General features: G+C 44.3%; 1 long non-coding RNA gene across 1 annotated transcript in view; it reads right to left on the bottom strand.

Annotated features, from left to right (window-relative positions):
• LOC147572094 (uncharacterized) overlaps positions 1-13353 on the bottom strand; it is a 39051-nt gene that overhangs the window by 3080 nt on the left and 22618 nt on the right. Inside the window, exon 2 of the long non-coding RNA XR_015246911.1 lies at positions 13-3577. This is a non-coding gene — a long non-coding RNA (uncharacterized LOC147572094). The remainder of the gene's footprint in view (positions 1-12; positions 3578-13353) is intronic.

Raw genomic sequence — 13353 nt, 5'->3', positions numbered from 1 at the left:
GGCCTGAATCACCTCAAACTCACAAACCACGACCTGAGCCTAAACCAAGAGTCTGACACTTACCCCACTGAGCCACCAGGGCACTTCTAAAACAATGGAGATTTTTATGGAAAGTTATTAAGAGGACACTGGTAGTTGCACTAGAACAACAAGCTAAATTGAAGGCCATCTACTTTATCAGAGATAACCAAAAGAAAAAGAAAGAGGAAAAAGAATGTTCTCCCAGAGCGAGAACAAAATTCAAATATTGGCCTCTGAATGCCTGGTGGCTCATTTGGTTAAGCATCAGCCTCTTGATAGCAGCTCAGGTCATCATCTCACAGTCGTGGGATCCAGCACCACATTGGGCTCTGTGCTGAGCGTGGAGCCTGCTTGGGATTCTCTCTCTCCTCTTCTACCCACCCCCCCCCCAAATAAAATAAACTTAAGAAAAATTCAAATACTAGCCTCAAAAAATATCCCTGCCGAGGATCACAGACCTTAAAGAAATTTATGCCCACGGCATCATTGAAAAGAATAGAGCAATTTGGGGTGCCCGGGTGGCTCTGTTCATAAGGTGTCTGACTTTAGCTCGGGTCATGATTTCACGGGTTGTGGGTTCGAACCCCATGTTGGGTTCTGTACTGACAGCTTGGAGCCTATAGCCTGCTTCAGATGCTGTCTCTCTCTCTCTCTCCCTCTCTCTCTCTCTCTGCTCCTTCCCTGCTTGTGATCCATCTTCCTCTCTCTCTCTCAAAAATAAATGTTAAAAAAATTTTTAAAGAAAAGAATAGAGCAATTAATCAGCTATTAGTGTAGCCTAACAGCTACAGGTGATACAGTCAGAGGGGGACAGCTTAACAGAGACATCAGAAAGAGGCCAACAGAACCCTGCTAATACACCTGGCATCTCTTGATGACTGTGCATGTCCTTAGGCTGCACCCTCTGAGGGTGACAGCAGGTGTTTTGAATGTGAGCTGAGTAGTGTTTCCTAGTGGAAGGTGAGAGTCCTGAGAATGAGATGCAGGGGACCTATAGACACTGCCCCTGGCACCACAGCACTGGTGGAGCAAAGCTAATAGACACTCACAGGCCGACTTAGTGTGTGTGAGAAAAATAAATCCCAACTTACACGCTTTTATAAACCAGAACTCTTATGCAACTTGCTGTCCACACATGGGGAGTAAGGATACAATGTTCAGGGTTTTGGTTGTCCACACCTCCCAGGATTCAGTTGTTCAGCCCCGTGCTGGTAGGGGGAGGGGTAGGAGTGGAGTGTGCTTAAGAGAAATGGGAATTTACCCTAGGACATTCTGATCCAGTGGTCCTCGGTGAGGCCAAGAAACCTGTATTTTGAATAAGCATCCCAGAGGCTTTTAAGAAAATGGCACTTAGGTATCAGGCTTTTACTGTATATTTACTTTATATCAGTGTAATTTGGATTAGTTTAATTCTCTTCTATACTTTTTAGTTTTCATTAGATTTATATATGTTGAGAAGATTGTTAGGCTTTTGGGGTATAACTATGACCAGAACTTCAGAAATTATATCTATGTGAAAAGGTCATGTAAAATCATTTAATTAACGGAGTCATTTTAGCCACATTTAAAAGGAAATTTTATAATATAAAAAATGAAGTCCATGTATACACTTTCTGCAAGAAGCACTCTAAATGAAAAGTTATTCAACTCAGGTAGCATAATAAAGGAACGGTGCCTTAATTTTGGACTACTTGTGGTCACACAATAAGATGTCCATTCTACCCTACACCTGTCAGTCCATTCCTTATAGTTTGCACCTCCTCTTTTGTGTATTCACAATAAGTGAGGAAGAGGAAATACTCTTTTACTGTCTTCAACAATGATTTTTGAGTCTCCAAGACCTCTGTGGCCTGTTGAGTGCAACAAAAACATTCCTCACTCTCAAAAGCTTGAAGCCAGTGCCTTCTCTTCAAAGAACTCCTTGATGGCACTTGGATCTAGGACACTGCAGGAAATAGCGTACAGGAAAAAAACAAAACAAAACAAAACAAAACTTCTGGGATGATACGTCAGTCCGATTTAAATTCTAAACAGCCACAGGAGGAATGTTCCTGAACTCAGGGCCCACTAAATTCCAATTTTTAAAGTTTTGACCACTCTAATATTAAATAAGTCACTTGTAATCTCTTCTCCTCTGTTTAGAAAAACGAAAGTCATATGACATGTTTCAAAGGCATGGCTATGGAGTATACAGGATTTCAGTAAATTTGGGCCTGGAAGCTGCAAAGTGCTAAGTGTTGTCTTAACTGCCGTGCCCGAGAGAGCATCAGTCAGCACTCCTCCGTGTTGCACTTGGGGCTGGGAGCTCTGTGAAGGCTAGTCATCTCATTTAGCTTCTTCATGACTCATTGATCTAAGCTTTTAGACGCTGCTTGAACTTCATGTTTCTTAGAAAGTGGTCAGAGCCAGTAGCAGACTGCTCACTGGGGACAACTTGGAGTGCCCCAAAGCAATACTAATGATGGCTTGAACTGGATATGTAAGGGAATCTGAAAGCTAAAAAATTATAGGCCCATAAGGTATATTTCCTTCCAGTGCTTCCAATTTTGCTCTGGGGTAGACTTTTTCCAAAAATATGTTATGTGAGTGACTTAAAAATTCCAGTTGCAATAACTCGTCTGGCTGTGACTGTGGGTTTTCAGCATCTCCACCACGTTTTATGGTGAAGATTCTGCAGAGCAGTAGAAATCTGAAATCTGGCACATACCCCAGACTCATACTGTTCTTGGCTCTAAATAATAAATACCCCTTATCCAATATTCAATCCAGCTACCGTTCTAGCAGGCGTGAGCACATTTGTTATCAGTAGAAAATATGAAGATTTTCAAGACATTTTGTGTGTTTTGGTCTGGTTTCCTCTGAAAGTAGAGCTTGAAAAGGGGTTTCAGGGCAGGTAGTTTGTCTGAGAGATGATCTCAGGAAGCACAAGTGAAGGAGGCAGACACAGGAGGAGGAAAAGGATGTAAGCGTGCATTATTGCTTCCACTGCCAAAGGCAATTGGGCAATTCGTTCAGAGTCTCTGTGAAATGAACAGAATACTTTTCAGAAACGTCCCATGAAAGTCGGGAGACTAAAGCCGTTATTCACTGACACTGATCTCCCATTGGCTGAAGGTCACTCCCAAGGGTATTACCTTCAGGCTGGGCCTACGAGGAGAGCAAGTGAGTTCTATTGGCATCTCAGAAAGCCCTGGAGCATCGACTCAGGCCATGCTCCTTTGAAGTACAACAAGGTGCGTCTGAGCTCACATGTGGGTGTCACTGCAGGTGAGGCTCAGAATGCAAGGAGCCAGTGGTATCTGCCACATTCTGGCCTGTGGCACTGTTCAGAGCGGGGCACGTCCCTCACTGGGTCTGCTCTGCCACTGTGTTTTCAAGGTGGAGACTGGCTACAGTTTCTAGCAGCGAGCTTCATGCAGGCAGGTTTGGGAGGACAAACTCCCTGCTGCAGCTGGCATCAAGTCCACGGTGGGCATTTATCAGCTCTCTCTGCAGCCACGCCTTCTCGATCTCCCTCACCCTCATCCAACGCTGCTGCAGATCTACGTTGCTCACCCTGTAGAGAGACAGAGACCTTCAGCCCAGCGGGATCTGCATTCTTGATTGCTTTGCCCTTTTTGTGGGCAGTGGTTGTTACAATGGTCTGTTCAGTGATCACCAGGTGTGGAAGGACTAGAGGACCCCAGGGAGTCCCCAAGTTGCCGCCATGCCCCCTCCCCCTTTAGCTCCCGAAAGTAACCAGTATCAGTGACACTAAAAGAACACAATTCTTCTTTTACGCTGAACTAAGGAGTCTAAAACTACCAATTGGAGCTCCAGTTTCAGGGGAAACTGCCCTTTCTGTCCCTCGGTGGAATGTTTGCCATTGGTTTCTCCCCCTGGACCTCTGCTCCGGTGGGGCCCGAGATTCATAGAGCCCGCGTCCTGCAGGTGTGTTGCTGGCCGCTATGGGAAGTGGGGCCGTTCTGCCCGTACCTTTGTTCGATGCAGACGTCTGAGAGTCCTCATCCGAGGCGTCAAGGTGCCATTGGTTCCGCTGGCATGTTCCGATGAGAAACACGTTCTTGTGGCATGTCGCCTCTATTCCTCTGAGGGGCCCTCATGTCAGCAGGGGCCACCTCTTGAACTGAGACGTTCAGTCTCCACTGAGCTCTCAGCCTTAACAATGAATTCTGGGATGTGTTTTTGGCACTTTTTGTCCTATGGCTGCAGGAGGTATTTCAGTGTTAGTTGGCACGGGTCCTGGCCGGCACGGCATGCCCCGGGTTGATAGTTGACTAACCTGAACCTACATTGTCTCTTCTGTTCAAGCCTTCCAAGGCAGTTAAGCAAAAGTCAGCCTTTTGCCAGCCATCGCCTTCCTATTTACCGTGGCCTCATGCTGCTCGGGTGCTAGAGCTACCGCACAACCCTGTCCCTCAGCCCAGTCACCTCACGTGTGACTGAGTCATTGTAATTCAGGCGCTCCAGGGACTACTGACTGCCCCCATCTAATCACAAATGGGGCGATGATCTGTGATTGACTTAGTACCAGATCCCATCCTGAGTATGTTCTAGAATCATTTCCTATACCTGGTTTAGTTTAAGTTACGGATAGGAGAGCCTATCACAAGGACTACAGCCCAGCCCCCTGTCCCCCCTCTCTCTCTCTCTCTCTCTCTCTCTCTCTCTGTGTGTGTGTGTGTGTATGTGTGTGTGTGTGTGTGTATATATACATACATACATATATATATATATATATATATATTTTTTTTTTTTTTTCTTTTCAGAGGTGATCACAGGGGAATGAGGAAGCAGGGAAACTGAGACAAAAAAAAAATGAAAAGCCAATATAAGGGCACATTATCTAGAATGCAACTGTAAAAACAGTAGCTCAATTTTTTTCCATGACCTTTAGGAAGCAGAGAGACTGCCCCCAGCATTACCCTGTGACTCCCTTCCCCTGAAGGAGCTGCTAAGCTTTCTGTACTTCTAGGCTGCATATGAGCATGGTACGAAGCGAGATCCCACTGAGTTGTGTAAGGGCTTACGAGAGAAGTGCAGAAGATGCAAGGTTCTCGATTTGCTGAGCTGGCGGCACGAAAGCCGGCTGAGCTCGACTGGACCCGCCCGCCACAGTTAAAACTGAAATAAGCCGTTGCGAAGGGAGCATGGGTCACATCCGCTACCTGTGGCATTACAGGCAGGGGCGATCTCGTCACCTGACCGAGCTCACACCCTCCCCAGGTTGAACCTCATCCTGCTGGCGTTTTGCCCAGAGGCCACCCCGTCGGTGGGGTGGCCGTGCTGTTAGTGTCTGCAGAGCAGCCCAAGGCTCACCGCATATTCTCCCGCACCCCCATGTGCTGCCCTGCAGAGGACACTGGCTGCTTGTAAAAAGGGCTTGCAGGTCTGCTTTCAAATTGTGCAAGAAGCGTCCTACGGAAGAGACCCTCGTCTCCCCCCACTCCTCACACTGCATGTCAAAGTCTGGCCACACTGAACTTGAAATCCTTCCCCCAAAGACAGGAGGCAGGGGTGGGGGGTGGTTAGCACAGGGCTTGACAGACCTGGTTTCAGATCCTGGTCCTTAACCACCAGTACATTCTTTGTCAGGTTGAACAAATTGCCCATGCTTTGGCTTCCTCAGCCCTACCCAGAGGAAATTCTCTCTTTCAGAGGCTTATCTGAAGGATTTCGTTTTGGTTTTATGTGTTTATGTACATAAAGTATGCAATGTGTCTCACACACTGCCTGGTGTGTAGTAAATGGCCTGGAAGCATCCCCGTGGATGGCAGCTTTTGCCTGCTGGGTCTCTGCCCAGTCTTCTCCATCTTCCCTGCGTGCACCTCTCCCACGCATCCTGCACAGCCTTCCCCCCGAAGTGTCCTTTGATGGGCTTAGTCAGGGTTAATCACCCCACAGCCCTTACAACATTCACGGACCAGGTGTCATACGCGGGACATTGCCAGATGCCTTGTGAAATACACATGTCTTCTGCTCCCCCACCCCCACCATGTATCATGCTAGTAACCCTACTGTAAAAAGAAAACCATTTAAATCTTGTAAGGCATGTTACATGCCTTAGTTAGAAGACCCATGCCATACTTGTCTATCTCTAAACAAGCATTCTGATAGGTCAATCTGGACTCTTCCATAGGTAGAATCTGTAGCTTGTGGAATCAAAGACTGATGGCCACCTATAGTTTGTAGATGCAAACTTGTGCTAGCTCAGGTCCTCAAAAAAAGCAGTCGCCCAGGCAGGCTTAGACACACAGGTGATTTACTGAGGAGATGGCAGGAAGGAGAAAGAGTGGGGGGCAGGAGAAAAGAGCCTTTAGGGGTGGCACCTGTGAGAAGAGAAGAGCATGGAAGGGCTGGATGGGACAGGTCTCGGACCACTGTGCAGCTCTGAGATCTCTCCCCATGCTGACAGGAGGTCCCCAAGCAAAGACCGCCTGTCAGAGGACTCCCACATCAGGCAGAGGTGGCCTGGTCTAGTGGCCCTGCCCTGCTCAGCCACTGACGGGAGCAGCAGGGGGAAGCGGGACCTCAGCTTGTGTACAGTGCACTTAGAAGTACGGCAGCTGGACGCTGTCAGTCATCCGTAGGAGGTTCTTGGGAGGTTCTCTACCAGGGAGGTACTGCCTGAGCATCTCCACGGTTGTCACAACCCTACCTCTTTTCAAAGCAGCACTATCCCATTTTGAATCTTTGAGCATATATTATTTCTGGCTCAGATTCTCTCACTAGCTTAGAGTAACATTTGTCGAGACCAGCAGACCGGGACTCATTCCGGGCTACGTGTGTAAGCCTACCCATCTAGACCCCATACAAAGTCACAGATGATCTGAACAAAGCTTGATCTGCAAGGACATTTTGCGTCAGGCAGGAAGAGATGGCTGTTCTGATATTTAGCCCTCATTATTTCTCCCATGGATGACATTTGGCCCAGCCCGTTGTTCAGTTTTGCCCTGCCCCAGATGTGTAGAATTGTAAATGAATAGTTAGCTAAGTTTGGGGTGTGCTGAATGTTGATCTCCTCTGAGCAGTTGATTGCAGATGTTTTCGCTGCATCATTGGGCTTTGGCATCTAACCAAGTCCGGGCATTTCAGGCACTGCCTTTGACTGATCTGGAGCTTTCTGTCTCATTCAGTGAATCGCTCCTTCATTTTTCCACCCCCTGCACATTTCTTGTTAAGAGATGTTCATGTTAGCTGCAGTTGGCAGGTTGAGTGGAGAGCCTCAGACTGCTCCTTTAACAGAGAGCTTTGTCTCTGTCCTGTGGTTTATCAAACAGCTTCACTGGCACTATAATGAGTTTGCCGAGCTCATCTTTGTCTCTATTGATGAGCATTTGGCTGCAATTTTTTTTTTTTTTCCAGGAGGGAATCTTTCTCTATCTACAGATCAATTTGGACTTGACGTTTAAAGCTAAGACTTCCTTCTATCTCTGAGCAGTTTTGTTGATATCACTTTCTACAGTCTGTCAGTTCCAATGCTATTTAGTATCTTTCCTAATTTAGTGTTAAGAGCATTGCAGAAGATATAAACAACCTGGCACTTTTGAGACTTCTGACACTCCAGTATTGGTTGCAATTTATCTGTTTTTTTTTTTTTTTTCTTTTTGGCCCAGACAGGTTTTATCTTTTCAACATTCTGTGCCATGGCAAATTGAATGCCATGTATTTTCTTCTTCCAGGTGGAGTGACACAGTTAACTAATTTTCCATTTTGGGTGTGAGGATGCACAAATCACTCTTGATTTTATCTCCCGAAATAGAGCTGAGGGCGGCAACTTTGATCTGATGTGAGGATCAAGCACTCAGGGTCTGAGAATCGCTGCAGGTAACTCTTTGCTGCTTCCCGAGAGATGAGGTCCAGGTACTAGAATATCATCCGGACCTAGCCAGTCGGAGTCTCAGAGATGATGTCACTGGTTAAAACCTGTTCAGCTCTGAAAAGAATACTTCCTCCTTTGACCATCATCTTCCTTCTTACTACAATCATTATTTAAGAAATAAGTGCTCCACAAACAGCAGTTCATTATTTTTCAAATCAATTTGTGAGGTCGAAAAGGAAATGGAAGCTTAAAGGCATAATCTTTATCAGGTCTGAGATGGTGATTTAAAGCAATCACCGATGCCCTTCTATTTCCATGAAAGTAGTTTGATCATCCTACTTAATGTTTGTTGTCACCTTTCTTTTTATACACTGCCTTATTTTTAATTATGTTCCAACTGTCTGGCATACGGAATCAAAGAGTAGTGTATCATCGGCAAAAACACAGGGCTAATAAGTCACACATTACAGACTGTCTTCCATTGTGTGTCCACTCTTCTTCTGCTGGCTTTTTTATTCTATTTATTTATGGCAAGAGAAAAGAGCTTTTTTGTCTTTTTCCTTTGGACACATTTTATATGTGTTGTATTGCATGTTCTGCCTTGTTCTTCCTGGGACAATGCCTGCCATTTTATATCTTTGTTTCTTGCCTTCCATCAATGCGACCCCTTAGCACACTGTTTCAGGATGGGAGGAAACACAAAGGCAGTGTTTCTTTTCTCCTTGACCTTGAGGTCTGATATTTAAGGGGGCTTCTTGTGCTGTGTCCCCACATGACAATGAGAACACTATGAATGCCTTGGAACCACTTGCAGTTCAATTCCATTAAGTGAAAATTTATGGAAAGTAGTTCCATGGAGTTATAGGGACACACTTTTTATGATTATTAATATTGATTGAATAGGTTTCAGTCCCATTCTAAACCTGGTATCTAGGGTCCGTGGTGAAGATGGAGAAGGTACCTGTGACCTTGGATGTGGCTGTTTGCTTTCCTACCATTTGTCCTTGACGTATAAGTGGTGGGAAGTCTGTTCTACCTCTTTTATAAACACTGAAGTGGATTTTAATTTTTCATGGTGGCTTTACTTCGTAAAAGTTATAATTTTTAGGATTAATTTTCTTTAGATTATATTCTCAGTGCCCTAGAATTTAAATTGGAAACAAATTTGAGTGGCATATACCATATTCTGACATCATCGGTACCGGCTCAGACAAAGAGCTCCAGGGAAAGCATTTTCAGGCTGGAGGCTTTTATACAAACATTCCAGAAGAAAAGAGGAAATAATCAGCATTCATTTATGGGTCCTTATTTTTTACTCTCCCTTTCAGTTTAATATAGAGTAACTTTTTCAGGTCCAAAACAAAGATAGTAATACTTTTGGAGAAACAATCATTCTATGATGTAATCCTTTACAGTAGACTAACACACTGAATTGTAACAATCCGGAAATAATAACTGATGTCCCACAATATCCCAAAAGAGGAAAATCAGCATGACTGGTTTCTCCTACCTGACACATCACATAAAGAGAGTATCTGTGCTCCAGAGGCCCGTGTGGTCTGAGAACAGGGGTTTCAGGGAGTGCAAGGTAGAACACCGATAACAGCAGCACCACAGAAAAGGAGCATGGGGTGGGCTGGAAGTGCCTGCCCGTGGAACAGTCACAGGTCTGTGACTGCTTCAGAGGCAGTCGACAAAGCTGTTAGATGTGTGGAGGAGTAGGTTCCTGCACTGGGTGGCCTGTGTTAGAGGGGAGAGTCCTAGCAGGTGGAACAGCGCATCATGGCTGGACTGACGAGGCTTACAAAGAAGCCAGGATAGAGAAGGCACGTCTCCTAGCTCCATTGTCTTTGCTGACGGCAGTTTGGGACCCGAGACCCCACCGTGATTTCAGGATGACGTCAGTCCAGTTCACAGGGTTCCATATGTTGACACTTTTGCCGCTGGTCCTGGGAAAGAGGAGCTCTGAATTCAACAAGAGGAAGAGAGAGTCTTCCCCCTCCAGTGCCCCGTCTCTCCACGGAATGCACCGGTGCTGAATCTCAGCACCGCTGATAAATCACCTTCTTCCACTTGCACAGACGTGCACCACTGTGCCCCCGCTGTTCTCAGTCATCTACACGCCGCCTTAAATGGAGACAGAATAGGTAAGAGGACACCAGGAGGTCTTGTACTGGGAAAGGAAAGGAGAGCTGGGCAGTACTGCCCACTTCTCTAAGTGGCTGGGACCACGCCTTTTTCCTGCTTGCAGACTTGCATGAGCCTTTCCGTGAGCATGCGTGTGTTGTTCATATTTTTAGGTGCTTCTGGATAGATATCCTTTGTATCTCTGTATATTACTGATGTTCTGGTATCTTAAAAACCTTTCTGGCTGGGGAAAGGGAGTGAAAGGGTCAGGCCAAAGCATGCCTTTAATATGCAGACTCCCCAGTCCAGAGCCCCCCCCTCCTCTCCCTGGTCAGCGTACCCAGGAGGCAATAGGCTCTGTCTTGGTCATATCGGGGCCAGGTCCTAAGCAACTGGGGACCACCCCTAAAGCTAGGACCCTAACAAAACCATTCAGATAGTCAGTCCTGAAGTGTTTCCGTTGCTCTGCCTTGCCTTTCCCCTCGGAACTCCCAAGAAAGGGCCTAACCCTAGCTTCTCCTGCTCTTGCTTTCTGCCTCCTCACCACCCCGAGTCTTCCCCATGTGCTTCTGTATGTTTTGCCCATACCTGTGAGTCTAAAATACTTAGTTCTCCCAGATTTCTCCTGTGCCTCCTGTGTTGGGCCACACTCGACTGACCAGCGCATAAAAGAACACAGGATGAAATGTTTCAAGTGTATTCTGAACTATCGAAAAATGTCCACAATGGATTCTATGGCAAGGAATACAAAAGTAGCTTTTATTTTCACATAAGGATTTCTCAACTATCCTTTTCGAATTACTGAACTCAGAAAACGAGCCCAGTCCTTGGCCCTGGCCCTGGGGAATACAGGGATGGAGAAGGCACTACTCTGTCCCTCAAAGAGGGCACAGTTAGCTGGGAAAGATACATAGGAACGGTTATTTGGATATTTGGATATTCGAGGTAGAGAGCGTGGGGGGCCCTGGCAGCGAGGGCTCCCTTTGAGCGTCAGATAATGTCGTCTGGGAATGGGGGTCCTTGTTTAGACTCTTGTTTTAGTCACCATATGTTTTACTTTTTTAACCAGTTGTATTGACAGGTGTCCAAGTTAAGAGACTGTATGTATGAATTTCCAGGAAAAGGGAGGCATTTTGAGGAAGTTCCTTGAAGAAACGATTTCTCAAGATACAGGTTTCAGAACCGATGGTGTTGGGTAGTAAGCCTGAGTGCTGAATAAAAGGCTTAAAAAATGCTATATTCTCACTGGTCATAAAGCTTAAGAAATTTCAGGTTTTTAATTACAGATCCTTTCTTTAGGTTTTACTTTACTCCTGTAGAAAATAATAAAGAAACAATTGTTATTCTCATGTCTACACAATATTTTTTTTTTACTTTATATTATAAATTCTGGTTAATGTTTGTATAGTTAGAGAGAGAGAGGGGGAGAAAACAACAGGAATTTCCAACCCTACTGTAGTGAAAAGTATTAGCAAAGACAGCCTTGATCATGGAATCCCTAGTAGTGTCAAAGGCATCTATTATTGATCTTGTAATTTCTAGAACATGTAACACATACAGAATATGAGACTGTTTTTTTATTATTATTTTATGATTCATGAAAGTGTCGCTCATTGCTTCGTGGTCCCCTCGCGTACACAGAGTGAGGAAGTGAGTCCGTTCGCACAGCATCACCCAGGAAAGTACCGTGTGAACCGCATGCACTGGGGCGGGGTGTGCATTGCTGCCAAACTCATGCTGCAAAGAACACAGGACGTGTGGTGCCATCTGGACAGGGAAGTGGTGGACAGCCTGGCTAAACAACTCCTTCATTTAATTCTTTCCTTTTCATCTGTCTGTAACACAATAAAGGAAATTAAAATCAGTGATCGATTGTGTTTGAGTGCATTATCATCAAGACTGAATACATAAACAGTGCACCCAAATGAGAAGCTATTTAATCACATTCTTTTTTTTCTGTGTATCTAACCCAGTGTATTATGGGCCAATAGCTGACATTTATTCAAAAGAGGAAAAGAAATTCATGTATTCCCTCTGAGTGTTTCTCCTGTGTTAATACATTCTATTTTCCTTAAAGCATTTTTTCTTAGGAAAACATACAGAAATTTTTATATATTCAATGGAAATCATTATCATATAACCCCTTTGATAACACTAGTATTTCAGTTTTCTCCCTTAATATTTGTTATTAGTTGATTTATTTTAGTTCATAGAGGTTGTGGGTATGAATTCTGACATTTCAAGTATACCAGGAAATTAATTTTCTTCATTAGAAATGGCATAGGGGTGCTATTCCTTTTATTGAATCAGATTATCTCAGTGCATTAGATTTCATTGGGGAATTAGTTTGATACTCCTAAAATAACGGGGCGGGGTGGGGGGAGTGATCCAAAGCCCTCTAATGATCAGATTTCCTTCCAAGGATCAGCTTATGCTCTGGAATAATTGGCTGATGTATTGCCCATTATTTGGTTAATTACTCATGTGCTCATAAAGACATTCAGTATTTCTAAATGGGTTATGTTACCGGCAGGGACTAAAATGAGCTGGTGTTATCCAGTGGTTGAACTCACAAAATGCAAGATGAATCTGGAGGAAAATTTGAGATTGTTTTTAAGAATGGTCTTCTCTCCCCCCTTTTAAAGTATGTGACTTGTTCTCTCCCCCCTTTTAAAGTATGTGACTTGATAACTGAAACAGTATTCATTTACTTAATTAACAAGCATTTATGGTGATCAATTTGAGGGAAGGGAGCACTCAGCTTCAGAGTTTGTAGCGTCTCTATGGTGGACTATGGTCATCCAAGGCAGGTAGTTATGTACTGATGCAACAGCATTTCCCAGAATCCACACGACTGTGGTTTTCCAACCATCTACTTAACCACTTTGGTTTAAAAAAAAAAGGTCCTGTGATAAGGAGCCGCACTGTGAGTTTGGGTCAGGACTCAAGTATGTTACACAGTGCAGAGTCATAGCAGAAACTATTGTAAATGTTATATTTTTAAAATAGTTTTTTTTTCTAATTGGTTCCCACTGTTTTATGACAATTTTATTGGTTTTTTTTGCTTTGACTTTATATATAAAAGCTTTATTGATTTGCATAGTATTAACTGCAGATGTTCTCAGATTTCTTAAGAGTAATTTTAACATTTCCAAACAATAATAACTTGTGTCTTTTTGTTTGTTTGTTTGTTTTTACTTTTATAACATTTCTTTGTTCTGTCTTACTGCACTGGCCAGGATCTCCAGGACAGTGGTAAATAGAGGCAGTGTCATCAGACAGCTCTTTCCTTTTCCTCGCTTTTATAGAAAATATTATATTTCAATATTAAACATGTTGGCGTTGACGGTTTTGTTATAAACATATCAGGTTTAAAAAGTTGT

The sequence above is a fragment of the Puma concolor genome, chromosome F2, assembly GCF_028749965.1.
Source record: "Puma concolor isolate L17-30 chromosome F2, mPumCon1.1.hap2, whole genome shotgun sequence".
Lineage (NCBI taxonomy): Eukaryota > Metazoa > Chordata > Mammalia > Carnivora > Felidae > Puma > Puma concolor.
The sequence above is the reverse complement of the archived record's forward strand: the minus strand, read 5'-3'. Positions and strand labels throughout refer to the sequence as shown.